A 10,330-nucleotide genomic window follows, 5' to 3' on the forward strand; every position below is an offset into this window, starting at 1 on the left:
GCAGAAAAGCAGGTGAGTAGAGAGGTGGGGGGAGAAGAGGGGGGGGGTGAGGGGAGAAGGGGGGGGGGGGGGTAGAGAGGTGGGGGCAGAAAAGCAGGTGAGTAGAGAGGTGGGGGGAGAAGAGGGGGGGGAGGGGGGGGGAAGAGGGGGGGGGGGAGGTGAGGGGAGAAGACCCTGCTCAGCGGGGGTGGGCCTTATAGAACAGAGGCCAAATATGGGCAGCACAGAGGCTTAGTGGTGAGTCTTGCAGCACTGGGGTCCATGGTTCACATCCTGACCAGGACACTATCTGCATGGAGTTTGCATGTTCTCCCTGTGCTTGCGTGGGTTTCCTCCGGGTTCTCCGGTTTCCTCCCACACTATGAAAAACATGCCACTTTTTTGCGTTGGTGGTGCAGTGGTGAGCATAGCTGCTTTCTAAGCAGATGACCCGGGTTCGATTCCCGGCCAACGCCCTCTCCAAGATGTCTGCCCCACCTTCTCAGTGTATTGAGTCCCCAGGGGGGAAAGTGCTGTACAAATTAAGTGTTGAGTATATATGAAAAAGGAAAGAGATTGTGGGACTTTATATGAAGCACACTACTAAATGAATGAGCATAATAACCGTTTTATCACAAAGGGCATATATACATATAAATTGGTAGAGAAGGTATATATAATGTAATATAATAAAAAAGGTCTTGACAGATCATCAAAACAATTGATAGTCCTCAATTATTCCAACATGAGACACATAATAATGGACCTTTTTTTTCGTAAAAAATTACTTAGAATCCCCAAACATTATATATATATTTTTCTAACACCCTTGAGAATAAAATGGAGGTCGTTGCAATACTTTTTGTCACACCGTATTTGCGCAGCGGTCTTACAAGCGCACTTTTTTTGGAAAAAGAAACACTAGGGGAGAGGAGACCGATCTTGTGTTCATATAAAGTACGAACAGCGATCTGTCATTTCCCTTAGTAAGTCCCATCCCCCCCTTCAGTTAGAACACGCAGTAGGCAACACAGTTAACCCCTTTATCGCCCCCTTATGCCACGTACACACGATCGGACTATCCGGCAGACTTAATCCGGCGGACAAACCGCTGAACTTTGCAGCTGAGGTTCCGAACGAGTGGACCTTCCCACACCCGACCAGACTTTTCTGGCGGGCTAGGTCCGGCGGACAACCCGGCAGACTATGGCGGAATTCTGCCGGACTTTTGAAATGAACGGACTTGCCCACACGGAGTCCAGGTAGCCGGGACTAGCGAAGAAAGTGAATTTCGCCACCTAAATTGGCGAGATAGACACCTCGCTAGCCTCGTCGCCTGCTATGGATTTAAAGGGGAACCCCTACACCGAAAAAAACGTTGTGGGAGTCCCCCCAAAGACCATAACAGACCCTTATCTGAGCACACGGCCCCGGCCGGTCAGGAAAGAGGGTGGGAACGAGCGAGCACCCCGCTCCCCCCTCGTGAGCCGTACCAGGCCGTGTGCCCTCAACATGGGGGGTGCTTTGGGGAAGGGGGGCTCTGCTGCCCCCCCACCCCAAAGCACCTTGTCCCCATCTTGATCCAGGACAAGGGCTTCTTCCCGACAACCCTGGCTGTTGGTTGTCAGGGTATGTGGGCGGGAGGCTTATCGGAATCCGGGATTTCATTTAATAAGGGGCCCCCCACATACCGCCCCCCATCCTATACAAATGAGTATAACTTTTGTGCAAACCAATCAATATACGCTTATTGCGATTTTTTTTTAATCAAAAATATGTAGAATACATATCGGCCTAAACTGAGGAAAAATGTGTTTTTTTTTAAAAAAAAACTGGGATATTCATTAGAGAAAAAAGATTTTATCATCCAATCATGTGCAAGCTAAAATTTGCTGTTTTTTTATTTTCCTTGCATGCCCCCCTCGGATCTACAGCGACTGCAACTTCCAAGTGCACTTTCCACTTGTAGTTTCCACTTGTAGTGCAAAGTGGATTTGCCTTTAGTAAATAACCCCCACTGTGTTGTTTTCAAAATTTGTCGCTGTTCTTCTGTTTACAGCGCTAAAAATAAAAACCACAGAGGTAATCAAATACCACCAAAAGAAATTCTTTATCTGTGGGAAGAAAATTATAAAACTGTCACATGGTTACATTGTAGCATGACTACGTAATTGTGATTCAAAGTGCGACAGCACTGAGAGCTGAAAATGGTCCTGGGCAGGAAGGGGGTGGCAGTGCCCGGTACTGAAGGGGTTCATTTAGTAGTGCCCTTCATATAAAGCCCTTTCTCAATGTAGCAGGGATGGAGGTTCATGAACTGTCATAGTCATCGCCTCATACAAAGTCCCAACACTGGTTTTAGGTTTTCTTTTTCGTGGAGTAAATATGAACGGTGGAATAAAATTGAAACCAAAACAAATGGAGTGAATGTGTCGGATGTTTGTAGAAATTTTATTAAACATTTTTGAATAACAGATTTCTTGCAGGTGGATGTGATTGTTTTGTGTTCCCATTTTCAGCCAGTAGGTGGAGCACGCGCCTCCTTTTCAGATATTTTCTAGGCTCTCCTTCACAGCTTGACGGAAGAAAGGCTCGCTGTGTACTATATACAGGGCCGCTGTTAGAAATCATGGGGCCCCGTACAGTGTACCTGACAGGGCCCCCCTTGGCCCCGTCCACAACCCCACCTCTGGCTCCGTCCCTGACCCCATGCTGTCACGAAATCTGGGGTAATGGTGGTAGGAGCTGAAACATGTAAGATGTTCCAAATGGTGAACCTTTAAAGTGGTGTTTCCCCCCCAAAAAAATAAACATTAAAAACACATACTGCTGCTGCTGGCTTTTAATAAATGGACACTTACCTGTCCTGGAGTCCAGCGATGTTGACACTGCAGCTGATGTTTCCATCAACTGTTGGGTGTTGGCCCCGCTCCTCTCTCCTATTGGCCCGGCAGCCGGGGGAGGAGGCAGGGGCTCCCAGAAGTGGAAAAGAACACCTGATACCTTGACCCCCCACTCCCCCTCAAAAGGTGCCAATTGTGGCACCGGAGGCAGGGGAGGAATAAGATGAGCAGGAACTTCGCTTTAATAACCATTATTATTCTATATATATATATATATTTTTTTTTTTACCTGAATGGACACAAGTCAATTCATATCTGGACTCCTGTAGACCCACATGGAGCTTCCAATCCAATCACTTACTGAGGGAAGGGAGCCACATTACAATTGAATCCATCTGCCCAGGAAAGCATACAGTGAGCACAAAATACCCAGATGCAGAGCAGGGATTGTATGCCTCCATCCGAAAATGGAGAAAAAGTCCCTCTTCTTCTCTCACCTCCTGGGCCCCTCTATTAACCTGATGGGGCCAAGGTAGGTACTATATACCTTGCCAATCAAGTAGGTGCAGGTTAATCAAGTTATATAGCTAATTCGTTTTTTAGGTAGAAATCTGCTCGGGCCCCGTGTTGGTTGGGCCCCATACAACAGGGCTGGTTGTACTGCCCTATCAGCGGCCCCGACTATATAGATCATTAGATTTTAGGCCGGGTTCACATGTGTGCGGCCGCGGGTTTGTGCCCGGGGTCCGATGCATGTCTGTTCACCGGTTCAGGTGTGATTCAGGTCTGAGTTTGCAAGTGACCCAAACACGCACACACGGTATGCAATCCGCTCCGCGGCCGCCCTGAACCGGTGTGAAGCAGCTCCAATGAGCGCCGGTCACACTCGCATAGGGTTGCCCCCTGACCGGGGGGGGGGACTCACGCATACCATATGTGAACCTGGCCTAAAGCCAGGCTTGGCTTTGGGAATGCCGGATTCGGAGAGGCATGATAGGCCAGGCTTGGCTTTGGGAATGCTGGATTCGGAGAGGCATGATAGGCCAGGCTTGGCTTTGGGAATGCCGCATTCAGAGAGGCATGATAGGCCAGGCTTGGTTTTGGGAATGCCGGATTTGGAGAGGCATGATAGGCCAGGCTTGGCTTTGGGAATGCCGGATTCGAAGAGGCATGATAGGCCAGGTTCCTGCAGGTTTACAGGGACTATGGAGTCCATCATTCTAAAATCCCTGTGGCTGCCGGGCGGGTGGCCAGCACTAGGAGCAGCACTGGGCTGACTCCGGTACAAAGCTTTGGCTGGTAGTAGTCCAGGCAGCCCTGCAGTCAGCTTCATGGAGTCGGCCCGTTGGACGAGGTCGCCCTCCCCGTGTTCCACGCTACCTTCTGCTGCACCGATGGAGAGCAGAACTCGGTACCAGCTCGCGGCTGGCAGAAGGTGGTCTGGATGGAAGCTGGTTGAGCAGCTCTGGGATGCACTCCTACCTGATTCTGGACAAGGCCTGGGCTGAGGGGGGGTCGTGAGGTGTGGCAGGAGTAAGTCTCCACATGGTGGGAGAAACCCTGCGGGGTGGTCCAGGAGATTTCGGTCTTGCTAAGTGCATTGTACGTAGGGGGTTTCTGTGCCGGGAGGTTCAGGCCAGTTGGAGCCGAGGCCATCCCTACTCATTGGACCTGGAGGGAGGGAGCAGAACAGTCAGATCAACACCCTGAGGAACCCGACAGAGACCCCCCCATAGGGCCCCCCTCAAATGTTATAATTATCCTGCAACCCCTCCCCCAGCCAAATAAAATTACCCCACAATCTCCTTCCCCCATCATATATAATTACCCCGCAACACCTCCCCCACCCTGTTATAATTACCTCCAATGTATATATAACCACCCTACAATCCTCCACTCCCCCATTATAATTACCATTAAAATCCCCCACTGCACTATAATTACCCCACAGTACCTTTCCTGCCCCCCCTCCCACATTATAATTTCCCCGAAACCCGCTACCCATATTATATTTACCCCACATTATTATAATTACCCCACAGTCCCTCCCACACATTATTATAATTACCCCAAAGTACCTTTCCTGCCCCCCCTCCCACATTATAATTCCTCCGAAACCCCCTACCCATATTATATTTACCCATTATTATAATTACCCCACAGTCCCCCCCACATTATTATAATTACCCCAAAGTACCTTTCCTGCCCCCCTCCGCATTGTAATCGCCCCCCGCAATCCCCTCCACATATTATAATTACCCCAGAGTACTTCCTCTATTACAATTACATACCCCCCTCATATAATTACCCCAGAGTACTTCTCCCTGTAAATGCCCCCCCACAATTATAATTCCCCCGAACACCGGTTATAAGTGCCCAGCCCCCGATCTCACACTGCACATAATATCCCTGCCCCAGAGTATTTCCCCTATTGCCTCTCCCCCGGTGTTGTGCCGAGAATGGCATCCCCGCCGAGATCGGCTCCCCCTGCCTCTCGGCCCAGATCGGAGCTACCGCGTATCCATCCCTCTGCACTACGGCTCCTCCTCCTCTATCCCGAATGCAAATTACACTTTTACCTTCCCCGCCCCCGTGCTCGTTCCCGCGCATACAGACATAATGTAATAATATAAATATAAATACATATATATATATATATATATATATATATATATATATGTATGTGTATATATATATATATATATATATATATATATATATATATATGTGTTCGTGTGTGTATGTATATATATATATATATATATATATATATATATATATATATATATATATATATATATATGTATTAGTCCCTGCGCATACACATATAATGTAATAATATAAAAAAATATATATATATATATATATATGTGTATATATAAAATATATATATGTATTAGTCCCCGCGCATACACACATAATGTAATAATATATATATATATATATATATATATATATATATATATATATATATATATATATATATATATATATATTTTATATATGTGTGTATTTTAGTCCATCCGCACATAACACCCCGTGCTCGTCCTCGCGCATACACACATAATATAATATAATAATATAATATAAATATATATATATATGTGTATTAGTCCATCCACACATGATATAATAATGTATGTGTATATATATATATATATATATATATATATATATAAAAATTGCCCCTCCTATTATTTTATTTATTATTACACATTTTATCTACTTTATTATTACCCCTTTTTTTTGGGGGGGGGACCCGCAAACAAACTGAAAATTTTTAAAAAATAGATCATCAATTCCAGCCTCACTGTGCCATCAATTGCCGCCACTGTGCCATCAAACGAAGGCACAGTGCACATCTGTTTCTCTGACTGCTCTACTCTTTGTATAAATTATCCTCACTCTTCTTTCTTACCCCAGGCCCTTTCTGTCCAGGGGAAGCGGAATTTCATAGCAAACTGACTATTGCTGTTGGATTTGGCTCCCCCTCCCAATAAAGCTTCCACTGCATTTCTAGGGTTAAAAACACTTGTATATGGCCTCTCTGACTGCTCTAGTCTTTGTATAAAGCATCCCCACTCTTCTTTCTTACCCCAGGCCCTTTCTGTCCAGGGGAAGCGGAATTTCATAGCAAACTAACTATTGCTGTCGGATTTGGCTCCCCCTCCCAATAAAGCTTCCACTGCATTTTTAGGGTTAAAAACACTTGTATATGGCCTCTCTGACTGCTCTACTCTTTGTATAAAGCATCCCCATTCTTCTTCTCCATGGAGGTTTATAACCTCTGTAACTGGCTCACTTTTAGACATGGCAATTGCATTGTGGCTTCTCTGCATGTCACACTACACACTGTTTACTTACATACATGTACGTGAAAAGAAAATACAAAAAGCTGTGCCAACAAGGAAAATAGTCTATGCCTAACTACCCAGAGAATATACAATTTTTTTAAAGGTTATAAATAATTAACACATTCATTATACATTAAATGAAAAAAATGACAATTAATGTGATTTCTTAATTGAAGAGTTCATAAAAAGTCCATAGAAGATCCACAGTTGCGATCCTTTACGAGAACACCACGGTGATTACACACACAAGGATGCGCACAAGTGCCCGTCACCATGAAGTGAGTGCACTTACCAGATGGAAGCTTAATTAAAGCGTTGTATGCAAATCCTCAGTCTCCTCAATATACTCCTCCTTATAATGGATCAGCTAACTGTAGTGAAAAGCCGCATTCACATATATAAGTATCTCATTCAGCGATCCCAAAAAGTGCAATCAATGGCTCCAGGAAAGAAAAGGAAACCAGCATAGTATAACATCGTTTGGAAATTTTATTTGAAACATAAATAATGCACTTACATGGGCATCGGTTCAGATACAGCATGCAGAGTAAAACATAAAAAGCCGGCCGGCATTCGGGTGCTCTTGGGGCACACAGGTGTAAAGGAGGGCTCTGCTGCTGGGGGACACAGATGTAAAGGAGAGCTCCGCTCTTGGGGTACATGGATGTAAAGGAGGGCTCTGCTCTTGGGGTACACAGGTGTAAAGGAGGGGCTCTGCTGCTGGGGGACACTGATGTAAAGGAGGGCTCCGCTGCTGGGCACACTGATGTTAGGAGGGCTCTGCTGCTGAGGACACAGATGTAAGGACGGATCCTTTGTTATGAGAGCCCATTCATTCTTGTGTGTTGTGGTAATGCATGCTAAAATGCATGTTGCCACGATGCATGGCAATTCACCTACCTATTGTGCAGTGCCGTTCAATTTGAATGGCCCCTAAATGGATTCTAAAGTAGAGCCTAACAGAGGGAATTCAATGATACCCCATCCCCAAAAGGGGAAGCTCTGTTTGTTTGCCTCTCCCCCCTCCGCTGCCACATTTTGCACCTTTCGGAGGAGAGGGGGGTGCGGGTACCTTGTTTTGACAGATCCCCACTCCCACTTCCAGCTGAGTTTGCCAAGACAAACTCAATCAGAAGTTTGGACATCCCCCCCCCCATTGAGTCCATTCACAGAGCACAACGTGCTTCACGTGTGCGCAGCAGGGCTGTGTAGCCGAAAGGCCGACATGGTGGTGGCAGCACCTGAGAGTGATTGAAAAATTGGCTCGGGTAGAGACCTCTGGATTCATGGACAGGTTAGTGTCCTAATATTAAAAGTCATCAGCTACAGTATTTTTCTGATGGAGCCTAGAGCATCACTTTAAAATGGCCTCTGCCAGAGTAAAACAATGCCCTGCCACCCATTTCAGTAGCTTTACTGACCCCTGCAGCACATTCTAGTATCTGGCCTGTCGCTGGTTGTTTAGGATGTACAGCAGACAGCCTCCTAACAACCAGTGACAATGACAGTGGGCGAAGGGTGATGGAGGAAGCTGAGGGACTAGTTCCCCATAAGGTCCACTCTCTCCTTGTGATTGACAACAGGAAGATTTATTTGCTATTAGCAGTCTGTGTATTGACTATGCATCCTCCCACTGCCTGCTGTCAATCACAAGTAGAGTGGACCTGATGGGGAACTAGTGTCTTTGAATCCCTATCAGGCTCCACCCATCCAGCTACAAAAATGCCCGGCCGCTGTGCTATCCGTGCGATAGATGCAGCGGCAGGAGTGAGATCAGCTGAGCATGGAACGTTCATAGGGATTCTGGACACTCCGGCTCTTGGTGTGCACGCCGATATTTTTATTCTATAAATATAATTCATATACCACTTACCGTATATACTCGAGTATAGGCCGACCCGAATATAAGCCGAGGCCCCCAATTTACCCCCAAAAAAACTGGCAAACTTATTGACTCGTGTATAAGCCGAGGGTGAGACATGCCTGTCCATCCCTGTGTGTGTGTCCGTCCCTGTGTGTCCGTCCATCCCTGTGTGTCCGTCCATCCCTGTGTGTGTGTGTGTCCATCCATCCATCCATCCCTGTGTGTGTGTGTGTCCATCCATCCATCCATCCCTGTGTGTGTGTGTGTCCATCCATCCATCCATCCCTGTGTGTGTGTGTCTCCATCCATCCATCCATCCCTGTGTGTGTGTGTCTCCATCCATCCATCCATCCCTGTGTGTGTGTGTCTCCATCCATCCATCCATCCCTGTGTGTGTGTGTCTCCATCCATCCATCCCTGTGTGTGTGTGTGTCCGTGTGTGTGTGTGTGTGTGTGTGTGTGTGTGTGTGTGTGTGTGTGTCCAGCCTACCTGTGTCCCGAGCCTGTGTCCCGAGCCTCCGTCCCGTGCCTTGCCTCCTTGCCTCCGTCCCGTGCCGTGCCTTGCCTCCTTGCCTCCGTCCTGTGCCGTGCCTTGCCTCCTTGCCTCCGTCCCGTGTCGTGCCTTGCCTCCGTCCCGTCCCGTGCCGTGCCTTGCCTTGCCTTGCCTCCGTCCCGTGCCTTGCCAGGATCGCCGCTCTTCGTCGGCGCCTCGGCGGCCATTCTAAAATTCAAAAGCCGCGCCTCCGCCTTCGCCTGTGATAGGCGGAACACTGAATTTCCCAGCAGCCTGTGTTCCGCCTATCACGGACATCGTCTCATCCTCGTACTACGGACGAGGATGAGACGATGTCCGTGATAGGCGGAACACAGGCTGCTGGGAAATTCAGTGTTCCGCCTATCACAGGCGGAGGCGGAGGCGCGGCTTTCGAATTGTAGTATGTCCGCCGTCTGTCTGCTCGATACGCTGATCGAGCAGTCAGACGGCGATGACTCGAGTATAAGCCGAGGGGGGCACTTTCAGCCTCAAAAAAGAGGCTGAAAATCTCGGCTTATACTCGAGTATATACGGTAATGGCCCTATAATCTGCTTTTTATGAAATTGTTTCTCTGTGTTTTCTCCCTCCTTGTCCTAGTCCAACTTGGGAGAAAGAAACACTCAGTGGTACCAAGGTGATCGAACATCGCCACCCTCTAGGAGTCAGATCACAGCAGCAAAAAAAAAAAAAAAGGAATTTGAAGGAGGATGAGAGCAATAAAAGGTATGTTTTTGAGTTAAGAACACATACTTGAACAGACTTTTTTAAAACCATAGTTTTAAACCATTAAAACTATTTTTTAAAACCATTTTTTAAAACCATTTAGTTGTACCCAAACTAAATTTTTATCATTTTGTTCCCACAAATAGAGCTTTCTTTTGGTGGTATTTGATCGCCTCTGGGATTTTTATTTTCTGCTAAACAAATAAAAAAAGACTGAAAATCTTGAGAAAAAAACATGTTTTTTTTTGTTTCAGTTACAAAACTTTGTAAATAAGTAAGTTTTCTCCTTCACTGATGGACAATGACAGGGCTGCAGTGACGGGCACTGATAAGGCGGCACTGATGGGCACCGATGAGGTGGCACGGATTGTCATGGATAGGTGGCACGGATTGTCATGGATAGGTGGCACTGATAGGCAGCACGGATGGGCACTGATGGGCGGCACGGATGGGCACTGATGGGCGGCATTGTAATTTAAAGTATTGCTGGGATGGATGCCAATCAGTGCCAAACAATAATGCATGCCAATC

At 46.8% G+C, this 10,330-nt stretch overlaps 1 non-coding gene across 1 annotated transcript; it reads left to right on the top strand.

The window, feature by feature from the left end:
- Positions 1–383: 383 nt before the first annotated feature.
- On the top strand, positions 384–455 carry TRNAR-UCU (transfer RNA arginine (anticodon UCU)). The gene has a single exon. It is a non-coding gene; the product is annotated as a tRNA-Arg (tRNA).
- Positions 456–10,330: the final 9,875 nt, after the last annotated feature.

Source organism: Lithobates pipiens, unplaced genomic scaffold, assembly GCF_037356315.1.
Source record: "Lithobates pipiens isolate NorthernLeopardFrog02 unplaced genomic scaffold, aLitPip1_a1.2 Scaffold_22, whole genome shotgun sequence".
Taxonomy (NCBI): Eukaryota; Metazoa; Chordata; class Amphibia; order Anura; family Ranidae; genus Lithobates; species Lithobates pipiens.